This window comes from Ixodes scapularis, unplaced genomic scaffold (genome assembly GCF_016920785.2).
Source record: "Ixodes scapularis isolate PalLabHiFi unplaced genomic scaffold, ASM1692078v2 PGA_scaffold4__175_contigs__length_147842914, whole genome shotgun sequence".
Taxonomy (NCBI): domain Eukaryota; kingdom Metazoa; phylum Arthropoda; class Arachnida; order Ixodida; family Ixodidae; genus Ixodes; species Ixodes scapularis.
Window position 1 is genome coordinate 59,346,699 of NW_024609879.1, and position 22,170 is coordinate 59,368,868.

Here is a 22,170-nt window from a genome sequence, read left to right on the forward strand (position 1 = left end):
ATCCTCTTTCGCTTCAGGCGGTCGACGCCCTCCTCGCTCGTAGTAGGCATTTCGGCCCCAAACACTAATAATTACTAGCTTCCCTTGTTGCTTTGCTGCCAAACCAAGCTCGTCGGAATTAAGGAAAGCTCACCAACACATCATTTCGGCTGCGACTCACAAAGAAGACTTCTTTACTTTCTCAAACTTAAACAAGAATACCGGCGGAAAGGGAAAGAGAAACCCTCGAAGAGGCGAGCCGGCGAGCGCCCCAAGCTGCTCAAGGCCGCCCGGAAAGTGCTCGGGACGAGGGGGACACTTCTTGAGCACAAAGGAGCCCGCCGCGGTGTAGGCGACCACCAAGACGGGAGGAAACAAGGCACCCCGTCAGGGGACGGAGCGGCACACAAACTAATAGAAAACACGCGCGCGGACCGGGAGGAAAAGTCAACAAAAACACAACTCGGGTGTCACATCAAACTGCGTGGTGTGCACACCAGGCTGCCTGGTCGGCGCATGAGTCCTTGTGGTGTTACACCAGACTCTCTTGGTGTACCCATCAGGCTGATCTGCGGGTACACCAGCATTTCTGGTGGGCACGCCAGGCTGGTGTGCTCGATACATCAGCATCGCTGGTCGGCACACCAGATATTCTGGTGTCACATCAGGATTCTCTGTTGTCACACCAGGATTGCCTGATGTATTTTTCATTAGGGAAACAATGACAGGAATTAAAAAAAAAACCTAAAAAACAGGAGACCTAATTATCAGGGTGTCGAACCGGTCATTATTCCGGTTCGGTTCGGGTTCGGGTTCAGTAGCATTGCATTTTGTCCCTGTTCGGTTCCGGTTTAAGGTAGCGCACATAATATCACTCCGGTTACCGATTTTAGTAAGCGCGAACCGATTTGAACCGGTTCCTAACTTGACCTTTGAATATTGACAAAACACTACCTGGAGCCTTTTCTAAGCACGAGATACTTGCAGTAGACCCATCCCAAAACTACTACCCCTTCAGGCAGGCACCATTAACGTGGCAAGGCTATTACTTGTGTAATACTGTTCTTAAGTGAACTATACATAAGCGATCGGTTCTTGAATTGTTATGGTCTTTTGCACACGCAGCTGTGCAATATTTCAAGCTCTGCCAGAGGAGGGCGTAATTTCGGGATGGGTTTATAGACCTTTCCAAAAAATAGCTTGTGGTCGGTGCCATCTTTAGTGTTCGTGTGTATAGCGCGAGCTCTGCTCGCTTTCCGAAGCGACGAACACGCACGTGCTACGCTCTGAAGATCACACTCTTGGCTGTGACTTTATAAACAGTAAAAGGGTCTCTAGCTGGATTGCTTGCCCTCCATATGGTTTTGTTTGTTTTTCTCTGCACAAACGTGTTTTTTAGACATGCTCCCTGTTTTCGGTGCTGTTGCCGCTATGTCCCAGAATGGCTGACAGTGGAACGAGAGGAAACAATTGTGTAGTAAAACACAGAAACTGGTACGTCGAGTGGGCAGTTGGGGTAGTTCATCAAAACTCGCTAAGCTACGGCTGAGTATACATCGGTCAAACTGGCCAGTGTGTTAATGATTGTGCATGCGAGCACGCACGTCTAATGAAATCTTTACAGCACTTCGGGGTCCGGCCGAAAAACGCAGTTCAAAAGATCTCATGGCGATTCTTGTTCTTGTCACTTTGACGTTTTATTCCAATTAATGCTCTATGTGAATGACTTAGTCTTAAGGACTCAGAACTAGTTATATAACATAAATTGTTAACGTTTAGCCCGAGATAATATTATAACAGTAATCACATTTGAAACCGTAAGCCACTGTACAACTTTCTGGTAATGCCACCACAGCACCACAGCGAACGACGTTTCTCGAATACCCAGTTGAAGACGATGAAAGAGTACTTCAAAACAAAAATGAGAAAATGGTTGAACAGGCGGCATGCTGACCCTTGCTAGTCTGACAAACCTACAAACAAATATACAAAGAAACATTTTCTTCTGTCCCCTTTCTCCCCCCGGGCTCCTTGCCGCCTTCAAAGGCGCGGCGTGTCGGCAATTCATCGTCGAGTTGCGCTGCCTCCCACGACCCACTTTTTTTTTTTTGTGAGGTAACAATTTGAACACATAAAAAAATCTGTGTTTTTCACTGAAAGGGATTACAGGCGACCCTACAAGCTATACCGCCGATGCAGCGTGGTCTCACCTTTTTCCAGTCAAAGGACATTCGAAAACAAGCCTAGCATTATCCCTCCATTCGCGATGAGAAATAGGAATGTGGCAGAGTCAGTTGGGGGATAAAGAGTAAGCTTCCAGTTGTTGCAGTTCCAAAAAGGGTGGCACCATGGGATTTCAGCTGCATACGTTGCGATTTGTCACTAACAAAGTTTAATAAAAAGAATACCCCATCCGAGGTCATGCGACAAGAATTTTCCGAACTCCAGAAGCAGCATGATTCTCGTTCACACTATTACACAGACGGCACGAAAACGGAATCATTTGTTGGCTGTGTCATGATCGGCCCATCAGTAAGAAGTCTTCGTAGGCTAAATTCGTTCGCGACAGTTTTACTGCTGAACTGTGCGGCCTTCTGCTTGCAATAGATCACATCATCCAAACACGTAACTCCCGGTCAGTTGTATATACAGATTCGTTGAGTGCGCTACGGGCTCTGATTTCACTTGAAGCCCCATAGAATGCACTCATTGTTTTATTACAAAAACAAAATAGTACCAGCGACCAGGAAGGGATGTAATGTTCTATTCTGCTCGGTGCCGGGCCATGTCGGAATCCCAGGGAATGAAGAGGTAGATCGTGCTGCGGGCACTCGTGGCACTCGTACTGTGGAGATTAGCGGTATCCCATTTATAGATTACTGTGCCCTAGTCAAAGGTCATCTTAAAGCTCAGCGGCAAAAAGAATGGAGCCTACAGGTGTCCAACAAACTGCACATGATTAAGCCTTTTTTTAGTGAATGGGAGAGTGCTAGGCACAGAGACAGGTTTTATGAGGTAGTCCTCTGTCGTCTACGTATTAGGCACACGCGGCTGACGCATGGACACCTTTTGCGTGGGGAGGACCCTCCGGAATGTGAGCATTGCCAACGACCTTTGAGTGTCTTGCATATCCTTCTCGAATGCCCAGCGCATGATGATAAACGCCGCCATTTCTTCTCCCAGCTCTACAAGGAGCATATTCCTCTACACCTGTGTGTGTTCCTTGGAAATTAGCCACTACTCCCACCCACCCAGGTTTTTAAGTTTTTAAAAAGTATTGATATTTTACACAAATTGTAGCATTATGTATAATATAAGGTCCTAGTCCTATTTTATACATTTTTGAAATTACCAGCTACTAAAGCTCTTTCTTCTTTAAAACCCTCTTCTGCAATAGTATCATTTCTTGGCGCATCATAGCCTTAGTTGCTTTTGCGCCACAAAACCCCAATCTACTACTACCACTACCTTCCTTCAGCGTGTCGCTGCCCCTGATTTGTAGAGATCAGCGGTCGCCACACTCAAGTAGAAAGTCACGTGGTGCGCTCTCGACGCACGATTGGCTAAATGGCTCATCAACTGCAACTGCGGTTCATCTTGAGGTCAAACATTCGCAGACGCGTGAGCCTGCGTACCTAGAGAGCCGCAATACGGTGCCTGGAACGCGTCTCCGACTGGTGTGTTTACCAGGTCCAAAAAGTGGTCCCTCGATTTCCGCCGGATGACGTCAGAGAAGTGTCATGCTGTCGCCGGTCACGAACCTGGCGGCGCCCCGATAGCTGTGGTGTCCCAATACCTGTGGCAGACGCCTATTCTGCTGCAGTTCGCTCTCCAATGCGACAGTCCACGGAAACTAAAGCAGCCGGAAGTTGGGACGCCTGAAACGCCGTGACGACAGCGACACTCGCGTACGCCTGTAGTTTTCGGCAGCATGTCTACCACCGACCGCCAGGATCGCGACATACAGCGGCATAACACTTCGGCTTCTGTGGCGTCATTTGTTGCCACTTTGGGACCACTTTTAAAATATGCGCGGGATAGGACGCTAAAACACCAGTTGGAAACGCGCTCCAGGAACGATAGCCGCAATCCGCATCGACACTTATACATTCCATAGCCAAGCGGCCAAGCGGTGCTTTGAAATCGCCGCCGCCGCCGCTACCGCGACGCCAGGGTCAATCCAAGAAACAAAGTAAACTTGTAGCTCTTTAGATGCCCAAGTAAAGGCGGGGACTGGGTGAGCTCGCTCACCACGCGGTCTTTTTGTGTCTGCTTTTGATGATGATGTATTTTTATTACGTATCAATAGAAACGAAATGTAAAAAAAATATGTGACAGTATGCTCGATTAGTCTTGGCCATATAGGAAAAAATACCTCGTGACTTTTCCCATTAGGACCAATCATTGGCACAATTGGCCCTGAACCGTTTTTGTTGAACCGGCAACCGCCACATCAGAATATAGTTTCGTTCCGGTTCGGATTCAATATGAAGCGTTCGATTTCGGTTTCGATTTTGTACCGGTTTCGTGAGAAATAACGGTTTTTATCCGGTTTTCGGTTCGGGTTCGGGTTCTCTTCGACACCCTGCCAATGACTTTTATTTTAGGAGCATATTTGTTGGATTAAATCTACACATTACTCGATTGCGATTGCGTGAACCATGCAGGCGAGACACACCGATGCTTAGCATCATACCATGAACTGAGAAAGAAGTTTGTAAGTGCGCAGATCACGCTTAGCCGGGGACTTCTTTTTAAAAATTGGTGGTTGTTTAATATTTGCCGTGAAAGGCGACACACTGCAACGGCAAACTAGTCAGCCACGCTCAATGCCAACACAAATACCTAAACCGTGTTCAAGTGAACAAATGATGTGACTGAAACAGTACATCGCATACTATACAAGGAGAGACCAGACACCGCGATCGAAAATATTCCGCCATTTGTAGAATTTGTTTGACGGCCCGATAGCTCTTTAATGCATGTAGCTTTCTTCGAACCTACTTCCAGGATACTTGAGTTGTCCACTTTTAGTGCACTCATTTTAGGCCATTCTACTTGTAAGGCACTTCAAATAATCCTAAACTGCTTTGAATTCATGGTAAGTTTCCTTCAAAGTATATTTTACCTCTACTAAGAACGTAAACTGAAGGATAAAAGTATTCTTGGGTTGTTACGCTTAGGCAACTTTAAGTAACCTCATTAGATATTATTGTGATAAAATTAAAAAAAAAGGATAATCTAATTCTGCCGTGCCCAAAAAAAATGCCGTGTTCCAAAAGAAAAGTCTATTGAGAAAATCGGGGGATTTCAATATTTTTCAGACAGGTTTTCAATTGCTGGCATAATCGCAATTGTTGCAGTCTTGACGATATCTCGTAGTGTCATGTCCGCGGGCCGCACCGAAAGTGCCAGCGGGCCGCGCATGTTGTGCAGCCCTACGAGTGAACTGGATTTTTCTAAGGAATGCCTTGAAGTGGTTTGACATTTTTCCTCGATAGCGTTGTCGTCTATATTGCCACACGCGTCACGAAGCGATCGAGTGCATGGCCGGATGCTTACCATGCTTTACTGTCGCGCGGAAGGTCTGGGTTCAATTCTAGCGAGCGGAAGGTTCTTTTAATTGTTCTTTCAACTTGGTGTTCTCGTGCGTTCGAGAATATTCTCGCCTTATCAAGTTTCGAATGCTCTATACGCCAAACGTTATATCCCGAATACTACAGAAACCCACGTGGCTTCAAAAGGTGTTCTGCCTGGCGAAGCGCAGTCAGTCTCGCTCCAGCGCTTGATCATGCAGTATCACCGAAATGAACGGCTGCGACCCTAACGCTCTACTATTTTATTTTGGGCAGAAGTTCGCCTTATTAAACGTTTGCTTTCTTCAGTTAATCTTCGCCTCATCATTTGTCATTTTTTGATATTTGGTGGAGGTGCAGGGTAATGCATTCTATACCGGTAAAGCGTACCCCTCCGAAGACATCCCGGCCAAGAGAGGTGATCAGCCCCGGAAGGCTATCCTTCGCCAAACACGTCAACTGCCAGAACCATCAACTGCCAGAATCACCCAGTCAACCATGCATGGCCAGTCACTCAAAATTCGGCGGCCGGTTTTGTCGTTTTCCTGCTTGTCGCTCTACGTACATTGGCACCGTTCAATGGCAACATTTTATGAAGACGTGGAATATTGGCTTCATCAATACGAACGTGTGGCGCGGCACAACGGATGGAGAGCTGAACATTGCCCGCGAACCCTCTACTTTTCCTTAGAGAAAACTGCGAAGCTTTGGTTTTATATCCATGAGGCTTCACTTACGTCATCGGATACCTGCAAGGCTGAACTTTAGAATTCTTTTGCAAACCAGAAAGGACGACAGCGGGCGGAAGGTCTTCTGCTAGTAAGGTCATAAGGCCCCAACGAAATCATCGTTAGCTTTGTTGAAGACATCCTCCGCCTGAGCAGCCGCGCCGATCCACAGGCCACCGACGAAAAAAAGCTGCGTATACTAATGAGAGGAATCAAAAGCGACATCTTCGGCGGCCTTGTTCGGGACGCACCAACAACTGTCGACGAATTTGTTGCCGAGTCAACGAACATAGAGCGATCATTGTTGGTCCGAGCCAGTCACTACAACCGACTCGCCGGCACTGCTGTTGCTTCGACGTTGGCATCTCTTCGATTTGACCAATTCGGCATCGGCGCTGGCAGCCTGAGAGAAATTGTCCTTGATGTCGCCAGGGAAGAGCTCCAGAAAATTGTACCCGCTGCTAATCGCCCCGCCTTGATTTCTATCGACGAGGTTGTCCGGGAGCAGGTTCAGCGAACCTTCCAGCCAGAAGCTCGCGTCACTGTGGCAGCCCGGGACCTATGCAGTAGTAGCTCCGACAGAGGCGCGAGCTGCGCGAGGGTAATCGACGCCACCCCGACGTGACCTCCCAGCGCCGTTGACTCTCCGAGGTCGAAAATGGCGGCCGCCGCTCGTCCGCACCGACCAACCAACGCCTAGAAAGACGATGTGTGCGCACGGCCGATCGGCGACCGCTGTGTTATCACTGCGGCGGGGCCGATCACGTCTACCGGAGCAGCCCGTACCGACAAATGGGCCTTTGAGGTTCTGCGCCGAGCTACGGGTGACCCCGCCTTTCGGAGCGAAAAAGGGACATCGAGGAGTACCTCCGACTACCCCTGTCCACGGTACCGACTCTACCCGGAGCTTCCCGCTCGCCTTCACCTCGACGTGCGCTATTGCCCTTCCGCCGCTTTCGTCGGGACAGCCTGTCCCCCCTATCTCGTCGGGAAAGCTAAGTGCGGCAACGCCTGGAGATGACATTGCCAAAGACGACCGAAGTAAAGAGCCTCCAAGAACGCCGCAGCGCTCCCACTCTCTCGACGCGAAGTGTCGCAACGACGCCCCTGCAACGGTGCCCAACAACATAACGTTGCTATTGGCGGCCCCGACGCATCGGCGCTCGTGGACACCGGAGCAGACTACTAATTCTTGAGTGGGAGGCTCTCCCGCCGCCTTCGAATAGTCAAGACGCCGTGGAATAGACCTCAGATACAAACCGCTGGAGGACATTTCATTACACCAGCCGGGAGATCCACTTTTCTCGTCGCGATCCACGGTGAGACGTGCACTATGAAGCTCGTCGTCCTGCAAGACTGTGCGAGGGGCGTTATCCTGGGAATAGATTTCTTGTGCGAGTGTGGCGCCGCCACCTGCCTCGGGCAAACTAGTTGACGCTGCGAAAGCCTGTTCTGCGGCCGGTGAAGACCAACACGACGTCAACCGCGAATCGAGCCATTGCCGATCATGTGATCCTTCCGCCGCGGTCAAGTGTTTTCGAAACCAGCATAACCGACGCAGCCATGCACGTTGAAGCTCTTCTGAAGCTGCGTCAGAATGCTCCTTAAAAAAGGAACTATCATCACACGAGGCGTAACGGATATTCCAGAAGGACGTACGACTGTACACGTGACAAACTTTCGAGAGGAACCGCAACACCTAATGAAGGGTTTCAGGCGCCAGCCGTGGTCACGGCAGTCTCTGAGGAAACCTCGTTGTTACAGGAGATGGGCACGTCACCGCCCCAGCTCGACATTGACCCCAAGCTCCGAGCTCCAAAGCTACGGAAACTAGTTGATCTCCTCACTGAATACAGTGACTGTTTTGCCACGTCATCAAAAGTTCGCCAAACACCAATGGCAAAACATCGTATTTACCAACGACGACGCGGTCCCTGTTCACCAGTCACCGTACTGACTCTCCATAAAAAAAAGGGAGGTGATTCAAGGTCAAGACAAGGAGATGCTAAACTGCGACATCATTCAACCCTCAAGAAGTTTGAGGCGTCCCCAGACGTCCTTATAAAGAAGAAGGACTGAGCCCTCAAGTACTGCGGATGCTATCGTGGACTGACCGCTGTGACTAAGAGGGATGCCTATCCACTTCCCCGCATCGGTGATACGTTCGATCGACTGCGCCGCCCCCTATATTTTTCGTTAATGGACCTGATGGGTGGCTACTGGCAGATTGAAGTTGATAAACGCCACCGCGATAAAAGTGCATTCGCCACTCCCGATGGACTGTACGAGCTCATATGGATGCCGTCAGGACTTTGTACAGCTTTAGCCACCTTCCAGCGTGTCATGGACACCGTGCTCGCCGGTCTAAAACGGCAGCGCTGCCTCGTCTACGTGGACGATGTCGTGGTATTCTCACGAGATTTCGACAAACACCGGTGACGACTTTGATCCGTGCTTTAAGCCATGAAGACCGCCTGCTTGTCACTCAAGCCAACAAAGTGGGGTCCGACCATGGGGATCTAAAGTTGCTTGGCCACGTCGTAGACAATTAAGGTGTTCTCTCTGACCACGAGAAGACCCGCGCCATAGCTGCATTTGCACCACCGTATGACAAGAAGGTCGTGACAAGATTTCTCGGACTGTGTGCCGACTACAGGCATTTGTTCGAGATTTTGCCAAGCTGTTCGCACCACTGACACACCTCAGGAAGGACGCAGTAGAGCTTGAGTGGAAAGAAGAACAACAACGGTCAGTCGACGACATGAAACAAAGACTACAGACGCCCTCGATTATTGGCCATTTCGACCATTTTGCTGAAACAGAGATCCACACCGACACCGGCAAAAGCGGAATGGGTGCGGTACTAGCTCAAATGCAGGACGGGGCAGAGCGAGTCATCGCATACGCAAGTCGGACAGTGGCTAGCGCATGGAAGAACTACTCAACGACTCAAAAGGGGTGCCTCGCTGTCGTCTTGGCAATAACAAAGGCTCGCTCATATTTGTATGGAAGTCCTTTTCGCGTGGTCACAGACAACCATTCGCTTTGCTGGCTCGCAAATATGAAGCACCCCTCCGGACGCCTCGTCCGGTAGAGCCTACGGCTGGAGGCGTTAGACACGACCATGGTGTACAAGTACGTCCGGAAGCACAATGACGCCGACTGCCTGTCAAGGGCCCCAGTCGAGACCGGTTCTGCCTGCACCAAAGACGACAAAGATGAGTGTTTCCTCGGTGCTCTGGATGTCAGCGACAAGGCAGCGCTCCACCGAGACGATCCTGAGCTGCAAGCACTCATCGAGCACTTCGAGGGACAAGGAAGCGCCGTTCCCCGCGTTTTTGTACGAACACTCCCAACCTTCTCTCTCTGACAAGGTGTGCTCTCAAAGAAAAACTTCAGCGAAAACAACACGGTGTGGCTGTTGTAATCTCTTCCAGTCTTTGAGAATAAATGTTTCAAGCCTGCCACGGCGACCCGACAGCGGGGCACCTGGGCTACTGCAGGCCTCTTGCCACGATACGCGTAGAGTAGTACTGGCCAAGGTTGCGAGATAGTCCACCACTACACCCAATCTTGTCACGAGTGTCAACGACAGAATAAACCACCGACAAGGACGGTAGGACCTCTTCAGGCTATGGCACCACCAACTGCTCCATTCCAGCAAATAGGAATCCATTTACTTATATCATTCCCACCATCGCGGCAAGAAAACCAATGGAAAATCGTCGCACCCGAGTATCTCACACAATACGCCGAGATAAAAGCCCTTCCATCAGGTACGGCTGTTGAAGACGCAAAGTTTTTCATCAAGTCCATTGTAATCCGATACGGCGCCACCGAAATCATCATTACAGACCGTGGATCGTCATTCATGACCCAGCTGACGCAATAGATCCTTCGTCTCAGTGGCACCGTCCACAGTCGAGCCACTGCGTAACATCCGCAGACAAAATTACTTACAGAGTGGCTAAACAACTCTATCGCCGAAATGATCTTCACGTGTGTCGACCTAGAGTACAAGACTTGTGATGATGTGTTACTCTACGTCACGTTTGCTTACAACACGGCAGTGCAAGAGACCACAGGAGTAACCCTGTTTCAGCTGGTGCCTGGCAGAAACGTAACGACCTGCTCGAATCGATGCTACCCCACGAACCAGCTGACGATGCCCAGGTGGTTGCTAAACGAGCCAAAGAAGTTCGCCAGCTCGCCCGACTCCGAATTAAAGATCAACAACGTGTTGACGCTAACCGGTACAACCTTTGCCGGATCGAAGTTTGCTTCTAGCCCTGATACCCTGTGTGTGCTTGAACCCCGAATCGGCAACACGGTATAAGAAAGAAACTCCTCAAGCGCTACTTCAGACCTTACAAAATGCTTCGTCGGCTAGGAAATTTGAACTACGAGGTGATGCCCGAGGAAGCACGGACTTTGTCGCGCCGTTCTCCACGGCTGGAAGTCGTCCACGTTGTGCGTCTCTAACCGTACTCCGATCGATAGGACTCTGAATTTCGTTTTTTGTACGACGCTTGATGGGACTGTATTTTACTAGCCGCCGTATTTTTTCATTATTTTGGTTTGTTTTTCTGAATCATATTTCGTAAAGTTGCATCGAGACGATGCTCTTTATAAATTGGTGAGTAATGCTACGCGCGTCGCCGAGCGATTGGGTGCGTGTCCGAAGGTTACCGCGTTTGACTGTCGCGCGGAAGGTCTGGGTTCGAGTCCAGCGAGCGGAATGCTCGTTTATTTGCTCTTTCAACTTGGCGTTCTCGTGAGTTCGAGAACATTCTCGTCTGATCGAGTTTCGATTGTTCTAAGCGCCGAACGTTCTAGCCCGAATGTTCCAGAAACTCACGCGGCTTCAAAATGTGCTCCGCGTGGCGAGCCGCAGTCAGTTTCGCTCCAGCGCTCGATCCGTGTGTTTCGCCTTCGACGCCTCCCATTAAACGTTTACTTCACTGCGTTATTCTTCTCCTCAACATGTGTCATTTTTGGCAATACTCCCATAATTGTTTCCGTGAGCAGCAGTGTTCTGTGAAAAGTTGCATTCATAAAATGTGCGTCCCTCAATCATTTATTCATAAATAGACAACACCGAATTAGAGCCCAGCTCTTGAGGAGGATGAGGGAAGGGTACTGAGGGTCACGTGTTCTCGGAGGTGGGTCACGTGACGTCAGGGGAGTGGTCACGTGACCCCCTGAAGTCACGTGACCTGTCCACGTGGGTTTGTCACGTGACCCCCCCCCGCTTGACCTCGGTGAATGGGGGTCACGTGACCGTCCAGAAAATTGTTCCGCTAGATTTAGCGGAGAAATTTTTTCCGCTAGATTTATTGGGAAATTTTTCCACTCGATTCAGCGGAAAAATTTTTCCGCTAAATTTAGCGGGGAAATTTTTCCGCTAGATTTAGGGGGAAAATTTTCCACTCGATTTAGCGGGAAAATTTTTCCGCTAAATTTAGCGGGGAAATTTTTCCGCTAGATTTAGCGGGAAAATATTTCCCCTAGTTTTAGTGGGGAGATTTTTCCGATAGATCTAGCGGGGAAATTTTTCGCCTAAATTTAGCGGGGAAATATTTCCTCTAGATTTAGCAGGGAAATATTTCCGCTAGATTTAGCGAGAAATTTTTCCGCTACATTTTGCGGCGAAATTTTTCCGCTAAATCGAGCGGGGAAATTTTTCACCTAAATTTAGCGGGGAAATATTTCCTCTAGATTTAGCAGGGAAATATTTCCGCTAGATTTAGAGAGAAATTTGTCCGCTACCTTTTGCGGCGAAATTTTTCCGCTAAATCTAGCGGGGAAGTTTTTCTGCTAAATCAAGCGGGGACATTTTTCCGCTAGATTTAGCGGCGAAATTTTTCCGTTAGATATAACGGGGAAATTATTCCGCTAGATTTAGCGGAGAACTTTTTCCGCTAGATCAAGCGGGAAATGTTTTCGCTAGATTTAGAAGGGGGAATTTTTCCCCGAGAGTTAGCGGGCAATTTACCCGTAATGCACCGCGCGGTTACGCCGACGGCGACGGCGACGCTGGTCAAGCTGGAAACGGGCGCCTAAGACCTGCGCTTTAAAAAATGTATATTAAATTTGCTGGAATGGAACAATCTCTTCTGCATGATAGGTCGTTACAGTGCTGCTCTTAGTGTCTCGTGTTTGGAACGGTGCAAGTTCTGAATTAGCTCCAGATATCGCAGAAGGTGGCAAACGTTGCTAGTGCGAGCAGCTTTGCTGGTCGCACTAGCAAGTCAAATATCCATACTTTTGGAGTTCCTATGCTAAGAGTTTATTATACGTACTGCGACAGTTGCGCCGAGAGGCTCGTCTTCGTCATGAAATGGCATATATATATATATATTGTCACAGATGGTGACCAAAAAAACAATAAATAAACAGGAAGAAATAAACGTTTAATGCGGCGAACATTCTGACCTCGAACAAGCTCCCCCAACATGGTTCTCGAATTTACCAGAACATTACTTTACAGAGTCAACAAAAATGCACCTCCGCGGCCAGAAATGAAACCCTGGCTTTCAGCGTGGAAAGCAAGCGCGATAACCGTTAGGCCACAGGCGCGCTGCTTACTTGGCCAGCTGCGGCGGTCCGTATGGCTTGGAGAACTTCTCGGAGTCGTCGCAAGCGCTCACCGAAGTCGCTGGAAAACGCCACGACGTCGTCGAGGTAGACAAGACAGCTCTGCCACTTCAGTCCTGCCAGTACGGTGTCCATGACACAATGGAAAGTTGCTGGCGCCGTGCACAGTCCGAAGGGCATCACCTTGAACTCGTACAGCCCACCCGGCGTGACGAAAGCTGTCTTCTCTCGGTACCGTTCATCGACTTCGATCTGCCAGTAGCCAATCTTCAGGGCCATCGATGAGAAGTATCGAGAGTGGCACAGCCGGTCTAACGTGTCGTCGATGCGGGGGAGTGGATAGACGTGTTTCTTGGTCATCGCGTTCAGCTGCCGGTAGTAGACGCAGAACCTAAGCGTTCCGTCCTTCTTCTTAACCAGTACGACTGGGGAGGCCCACGGACTGCTTGAAGGTTGGATTATGTCGTCGTTCAGCATCTCTTGAACTTGCTCCTTTATCACCTCCCCTTCTTTAACGGAGACTCTGCAAGGTGATCAATGCACAGGGCGCACGTCGTCCTCGGTAACGATGCGGTGCTTCGCAACGGTGGTTTGGCGCACCTTCGACGACGTCGCAAAGCAAGCCCGGTATTCGACGAGAAGGCTAAACAGCTGCTGTCGTTTCGGGCCCGGAAGCTTAGTACCAATGTCGAGCTGTGCCGGCGACGTACTGTTTTGCTGAGGTGGCGAGGATTCGTCAGTAATGGCGGCGATAGCGGCGGAGTTTCGAAGTTCCTCGACCTGGCCCACGGCTGCATCTTTTGTGAGGTGTTGCGCTTCATTTCGGAAGTTCGTAACAAGGACCACAGTGCGGCCATCCTGAAGTTCAGCAACTCCTCTTGCGACGCCTTATCCTCTTCCAAGAAGCACTTGGAGGCTTCCTTCGAGCAGAACTTCGCCGGAGGAAGCTTCAATGGTTCCGACGGGTACGAAAACACTCGACCGCGGCGGTAAGTTCACGTGGCTGGCGAGGACTTGGATCGCAGATGACGTCGCTTTGAGTTCCTCCGGTGGTGAAATAGGTTTTCGTAGCGTCAACCGGTTTGCTCCGAGGTCGATGACGGCACCATACTCGCAGAGGAAGTGCAATCCGAGTATAACGTCCATCGAACAGTCTTGCAGGACGACGAACTTCACAGGGCACGACTCACCGTGGATCTCGACGCGAGCAGTGCATCGCCCGACTGAAATGATGAGGTGACCACCGGCGGTCGTATTTGAGGGCCTTTCCACGGCGTTGTTACTTTTTGCAGGCGACGAGAGAGCCTCCCACTCAAGACTGAGTAGTCTGCTCTAGTGTTTACGAGTGCCGATGCGTCGTGGCAGTCTATAGTAATGTTTAGGTTGTTGGACGCCGATGCAGGGACGTCGTTGTGATGCGTTGCGTCGAGAGAGTGGGAGCGCTCCGGCGTTCTTGGAGGCTCTTTACTTCGGTCGTCTTCGGCAACGCCACCTCCACGCGTTGCCGCACTTAGTTTTCCCGGCGGCGCAAAGGAGACAGGCTCTCTCGGCGGGGTCGTGGCGCTGAAGACGATGAACGTCTGGGCGACGGTGAGCGGGACTCACGGCGGAGCGGCGTTGAGGATTGCGAACGTCGGAGGTACTCTTCGATGTCACGAGGGCGTTCGTCGTACTTTGGGCGCGGGTCGTTCGGGTGGAACCCGCGCAGCCCCAGTTGTCGGTAGGGGCATCGACGGTAAATGTGCCCGGCTTCACCGCAATGATAACACAACGAGCGTCGGTCGGCCGTCCTCCACACCTCGGTCTTTCGTGGCGCAGCTTGTTCTGGGCGGACGTACGCCCGATCTTCCTGGCGTCAGGAATACTGTGGCGCTAGAGGTTCATGTCGAGGTGGCGCCGTATACGGTTGAGCAAGGGGCGGTGGTCGTCGGGTAGCTGCGGTGTAGCTCAGCTTCGGTGGTTCAGGAGCGGCGCTGGCGAGAACTTCTGGCTGCAGCGCCTGCTGAATTTCTTCCCGGACAATCTCGGCGACTGAGGGCGTAGCCGGGCTTCTGGCAGCAGGTAACAGCGTCCTGATTTCCTCCCGTACGACGTCGCGGATAATCTCGCGGAGGTCCGGGCTGTTGCAGCTGGAAGTCGAGAGGGCCGCGACGCCGGAAAGTCGCTGGTAATGGGAGGTCCGTGCTTGAAGGGCACGTTCAATGTTTGTTGTCTCCGTGATGAATCTTCGACTGTGGTAGGCGGGGCTCGCACAAGGCCGCCGAAGATGTTTTCTTTGACGCCTCGCATCAGGATTCGGAGCTTCTTCGCTTCGGAGGCTTGAGGATCGGTGCGTTTGCTGAGCCGCAGGACATCCTCCACGAAGCTGACGATGATCTCGTTAGGGCCTTGGATCCTCGCTTGAAGAACCTCTTCCGCGCGTTCTCTTCGTTGTTGGATCGTGAACGTTCTTCGCAACTCAGCCTTGAGTTGCTCCCAGGAGGTGACTGATGCTTCGTGGTTCTTGAACCAGTTCCGAGCGGTTGCTTCCAAGGCGAAGTAAGCATTCTGTAGACACTGTTCTGGTGTCCACCCGTTATGACGGGCCACTCGTTCGTATTGTTGGACCCAGTCGTCGATGTCTTCGTGGTTTTCGCCGCGGAAGGGAGCCGGTGTGCGAGGGGCGACGGGTGGGTCGACGACGGCAGGAGCGGTGGGGTTCTGCGACTGGTTGGCCATCGTCGTCGTCTTCGGCTTGGGCGTGTCCAGCTGTAAACCGTAGTCAGGATCCTCTCCCCTGGTGCGGCGGCTGGTCCGAGTATCAGGTCTTCGGTGAGTGGCCTTCTCACCGAGCTGGGAACCGGACTTGCACTGCGGGCCCTTGAAGGGGAACGCTGCACGGGCATGCGGTAGCCCGCACCTTCACCAAAATGTCACGGATGGTGACCAAAAAAACAATAAATAAACAGGAAGAAATAAACGTTTAATGTGACGAACTTGTGCTAAAAATAAAAGGGTACAAAAGATAATAACAGAGCGCCGCGGGCGTCGAAGTCGGCGTAACAGCAGAGTCGAACGCTGCGGCGAGACTGACTACAGATCGCAACGCGGAGCCCCTTATGTACACTTGTGGGCTTCTGGAATAATTGGCGCAGAAGGTTCGGCGTGGAGAACATTCTGACCTTGAAGAAGCCCCCCCAACATGGTTCTCGAATTTACCAGAACATTACTTTACAGAGTCAACAAAAATGCGCCTCTGCGGCCAGGAATCGAACCCTGGCTTTCAGCGTGCAAAGCAAGCGCGATAACCGTTAGGCCACACGCGCGCTGCTTACTTGGCCAGCTGTGCGCGGGGCAATATATATATATATATATATATATATATATATATATATATATATATATATATATATATATCTTCGACGACTAGTTTGCGCGTGAAACTTTCGTCTAATGTACGCTATTGTCCAGGTGGCCCCTGACCGCGGGGACACAAAGTCACCCAGCGCCCCCTCTCAAGAAACTACAACCGTCATTTCATCGTCTTTGAAACTTGGCCCCGACCATCAAGCTTCTTCACGCGGATACGGACTGCCCCATGCTTCCCAATCACGAAAGCTCCAACCGTCACCCCGCCGAAATTTGTAGCGGACCGTAGCATTGTATAGGCTCCTTGCACTGACGTCACATCGCACACTTTTGAACACCATGTAAAAGGAGGATAGGGAAGCTGCTTTTGTTAGAATTTTGAGTGACAGGTTAACCTTCTATAAACTTCTGGGAGGAGATCAGCGATGTCTGTGCTTATCTGGGAGGCACAAAGGAGGATCCTGATAAGAGGGCAGCTACTTCTTTCCCTTTTCTCTGGAGGGCATCGGAAATGACGTCATGTGCAAGCCACGTATAAACCTTTGCCCATCCGGAACACTTCCTACGCTTCTAAGGAAACTCCAACCGTCATCCCGCCGTTTTTGAAACTTGGACTCGACCGTAGCAATGTATAAATACCAGCCGCGTTCATCTGTAGGAGTTCTTTCCTGCGAAGGCCGGACTCCGGCCGAAACGTCGAAGAATATACCATCCGTCGTTGCTGTTTTCACCAAGGGTGTTTTTTTCTTGTCAGTTATATATATATATATATATATATATATATATATATATATATATATATATATATATATATATATATATATATATATATATATATAATATATATTGTAACCCTTGAGACGGGTTGATTCAATGGGGCGATAATTAACCGGAACTATGGCGGTCTCAGGCGAACTGACTTCTTCCACTTCCTTCACCACAGTTACTCCCGCGTGCAGAAAGCGCTAGAATCCGACGCTAGGGTGCAGGACTGTGCTAATGCTTGAGGCGTGCAACACGAACGATATCAGTTTGTTTAGAGCGATGGTCAGAGCGTAGTGAAACCGGGGCGACCTCGTAGTACGTCACGGAGATTGGAAAAATTTTGGTATGGTCCCTTGAACTTTCTGAGCAGCTTATCTCACTTGCCTGGCACTCGAGACGGTGTCCACAGGAGTACCTCTTCGCCCTCTATGTACTCAACGGAACCATGAGTGCCGGAATAGCGGAGAACTTTCTCTTGTACACACTTTAGTGTGTAAATGCGCGAAGGTTGGCGAGCTTCTTCCGCACGACGTAATATGTCTTCAGCGTAACTATCTAGGAATGTGTCATCAAGGTAGGGCAAGAGAGTGTTCATCGTTGAGAGGGGTTCACGTGCGTGTAAGAGATACTATGGAGATTAATTAGTGGTAGCTTGGTGACCAGTGCTGTATGCGTATGTGCCGTGGGGCAGAACGGTGTCCCAATTGTCGCGGTCATCTGCGATGTACATAGAGATCATGTCGGTCAATGTATGATTTAGGCGTTCGATGAGGCCGTTTGTTTGAGGGTGGTAAGCGCTTGTGATATGATGGACAGTGCTGGTGAGGCTGCAAAGCTCATTTACGACTTTTGCGACGAAGGGAGTGCCGCGTTCGGTAATTATGGCTTGCGGGGCTCCGTGCCGTAGCAGGGTGGAATGCAGGAATAAGTCAGCGACTTCAGAGGCTGTAGCGGCTGACACTGCTTTAGCTTCAGCGTATTGGGTAAAGTAGTCGATGGCCACTATTATCCATCGGTGGTACTGTTCCGAGCAGAAAAAAGGGTCTAAGAAATCGGTACCAAGGCGTTCAATGGGATGATTTGGTAGGGGAATGGGTCTCAGGACTCCAGCAGGCTTGGTCGATGTTTTTTTCTTCGTTTGGCACTGGCGGCTTGTCCTGACATATTTGTTGATTGAGCGGTGCATACCATTTCAGAAGTCTTTTGTGCGTGTTCTGAAGTACGTCTTGGCGAATCCTAGATGACCAGAGGTTGGGTCATCTTGATTTGCTTTCATTATTTCCTTTTGGAGAGGGTGGGGGACAACGAGTAGCCAGGGTCGTCCTTGTGGCTCATAATTTCTTCTGTAGAGAACGTCGTTGTGAAGTTGGAAGAGCCGGGCGCGACGTTTGATGCGTGGGGTGGTGCTGGGCGTGCTGATTTCTTGAAGACAGTAAATTAGTGGTCTTAGTGCACCATCTTCCAGCTGATAGGATGCATATTGACGCTATCTAGGGGTGACAGTGGCAGTGGTATCTAGTGAAGGAGGAATGCTTCGGAACAAGTATGTTAGAAGGGAGTGGACATCGGGACAAACTGTCAGCATCGAGGTGTTTTCTGCCTGATTTTGAATACAACTGTAAAATTTTATTTCTATAGTTTCAGGGACTATCGGCCAAGTCGTCCCGAGGGAGCTTGAAGAGTAGCTAACCAGCAAAGTGCGTGGTGATCTTTTACTATCCGGAAGGAAGAGCCGTAGACGTATGGGCGAAACTTTGAGATAGCCCAAATGACGGCCAAGCACACTTTTTCTGTGGTAGAAAAGTTTCTGTCAGACTAATAAGAGTACGGCTTCAATATGCGATGACACGCTGTGTGTCGTTGATGTCCCGAGCGAGGACAGCCCCAATGCCATGGCCGCTGGCGTCTGTTTTTATTCAGTATCCGCACCTTCAATGAAATGACCGAGGGTAGGAGCGGATGTTAGAGTTTTCGTTAATGTGACTAAAGAATATTGCGGGGACAGAGTCCAGTTGAAAAGAACCCCAATACGCAGCAGCTGGTTAAGTGGTTCGGCAATATCTGAGAAAGCCCGTATAAACTTGCAAATATATGTGCATAGACCCAGAATACCTGCACACCTTTTACTTTTTCGGGACTGGAAATTCGGATACTGTCTGTATTTTTGAGGACCCGGAGGTGCTCCCTCAGAAATGACAAGGTGCCCGAAACACGAATTTTGCGGGCTCCAAAAGTGCATTTTTTCGAGTTTAGTTGCAACCCAGCAGCACGGAAGCAGTCAAGGACTTGACAGAGCCTATGTAAGTGGTCGGTGAACGTGGATGAAAACACGACAACATCATCAAGATAACACAATCATATGTTCCACGTTAGTCCCCTTTGCAAGGACTCCATCATGCGCTCGAAGGTTGAGGGTACATTACAAAGGCTGAAAGGTATTACGGCGAATTGATGAAGACCTTGGGATGTGATAAAAGCAGTCTTGGGTTTATCGGTATCGGCCACCGGAATTTGCCAATAGCCACTGCGCAGGTCCATTGATGAGAAATACGGTACGCCTTGTAGAGTATCGAGCGTGTCATCGATTCTAGGTAGCGGATAGACGTCTTTTCGGGTGACTTTGTTGAGTTTGCGATAATGAACACAAAAGCGCCAAGAGCCGTCTTTTTTTTCACTAGCACGACCGGAAAAGACCACGGACTAGATGATGGCTCAATAACATTTTTCTTAAGGATGTCATCGTACTTTTGTTAAATGATTCGACGTTCAGCGGCGGCGACCCTGCATGCTCTACTCCGAACGGCTGGTAAGGGACCAGTGTCAATGAAATGCTGTACAAATGGTGTGCGTGGTAGTGTTTCAGTGCCGAAGTCAAACGTGTCAGTACCTCGTAAAAAGTTGAGCTAAGCTTCTCTGGCCTTGTGTCGCCAGGTCCAAGTCTATCATGCTTGCGACTTGTTGGGAGAATACGTAGGAGATCGTGGGAGCAGGATTTAATATGGTGTGCGACAGCGTCGCGAAATTGTCTTCTGTAATGGCGTTGAAGTTGGAAATACGGCTACGACGAGGGAGGATTTGGGGCTGGGACGAGGCATTAGAGATTCATACTTCAAGTTTGCCTTTTTTTACTGAAGCAACTGAATAGGAAATTACAACACCTTTTTGAACAGAAGTAGTGGGAAGTGGCTCGATAAGGTCGAGTAATGTTTCGAGAGTCTTGCTTGGGATAAGGACAGCTGCAACGGCTGTCTTCCGTGGTAGGACCGAATCCTCTTCATGTTTGGGAACAGCAAAGGTCAAATCGAGGGGAGGGTGGCCATAGTCAGAATCCGTGAGGTGAAGTTCACGGCTAGCACAATTAATAAATGCGTTAGTGGACGACGAAAAATCCCATCCTAGGATGACGTCGGCTAGCAGCTGCAGAGTGCTGTAAATATTACGGTGTGATTACTTTGACCAATGCGTGTAGGAAGGGTACAATAACCAAGCGGTTGAACAAGGTCTCCTTTTCCCATACGCAGCAAGTGTCCGACCGTTGGAGGTGTGAACACCCGATGCAATTGAGAGCGAGCACGCTCTATAAACACGACGTTGAAGCTCTAGTGTCGAGTAACGCGTTAAATTTGTGCTCTCCAATCTTCACTGTAATCGCGGACGGTGTTACGCCAAGAGGGTTTGAGGCGTATTGAGTAAGTGCTGCCTGACCTCCGGTGTCGATGCAGGCTGCTCTTTTCAGTTTGACAGCGGCGAAGTGGATGGGGCGGCGTCGTTGAGGGGTGATATAGAGCGGCGACGAAGAGGGATACGGGGACAAGGATCGGCGACGGTGGCTCTGGGATGTGAAGAGGGGACTCCGCGAGCGGCGGGTGGAGGTACGGTCGTTCACTCCATACGTTGGTGAACGGCGTGATGGGAAGCGAGTGAGCGTAGGGTCGTCTGGTGGTTTGGCTTACCGGGAATACGGCGCTGTCGTCAGGACTTTCATTGCGGAGAGTATGGCCGAATGTAGAACGGAGGTCGCCAGCGTCATGCAGCCGCCGACGGCAGTAGCGCAGAATGTGGCCAAGTGTATGGCAATAGTAGCATATAGGTTGCTGGTCCTCGGTCCTCCAGATGTCTGCTCTTCGTCGCGGTTGATATCGTTGAGCTGGTGGGTGCTAAGTGGGGAACGTCTGGTAGTCGCAGAGCGAGGTGACTGCGGGTACCGCTGGTGAGTACGTGGGTGACGTGGTCGTCGAGGGCTGCAATTCAGCACGCGTCTCGTTCTGGATTGTAGTTCGGAGGCTTCGGAGTTCTCCGTGGGACTGCAGACCACCGTGAGCTGTCCGTTGCTGCGCCTTGAATTCTTGCAGCTCCTTCCGAATTATGGTGCGTATCAGGGTTGTCAAATTGTTGTCGATTGGAATGCTGTGAGCCACTTCGGGAATGCGGTCAAAAGGGCATTTTAAAATTTGTGCGCCGTAGAGTTCTTCATATTTTCTGCATTCTTCAACAAGGCTGGTGATAATTGCACGGGATTTCGGGGTGACGATCGAAAAAAGCTTGTTTTACAGTCCTTTCAGCTAATGACGGACCTTGTCGTCTTCGGTCATCTGGGGGTATACTCGCCGGTAGTGGCGAAGAACATCCTCAATGAGAAATAAATGTGAATATGCCTGCATGCTCGGCGATCGCGGTTCACCTCCCTCAACCACAATCCTCATACAAAAAGATGCACTGTAGCAATTTCGTGGTTGGCACACCAAAACCCAAACTAAAACCTAGACCAAAAAAAAAAGAAAACTATTTGGTACGCTTATACAGAACCATTAGCACTGCCTGCCTCCCCCCTCCCTAGCTTTCTCTTCATTGCGAAAGAATGTTGTGCCCAAGAAAAGATGGTTTGCTTTTCTGCTTTTTTGTTCCAACTCAGAAGGATAAATTTAAGGCTTTAGTGACAAAAACAAGCAATTGCGTAAGCAAACATTTTTTAAGATGCTTCTTTGTAATAAAAAAAAAAGAAGAAAAAACAAACGAACGCTTTGTTTTTACGTGTTTGCGCAGTCAACTAGCTTTACTAATGGCAGTGATTCGTAATTCCGTGGTCGGACCAAGGGACCACCCGACCATGTGCACCTTTGCTTTATTACCTACCCTATCCCCCAGCTCTCAAGGATCATCCCCAATTTAGAGTGGGT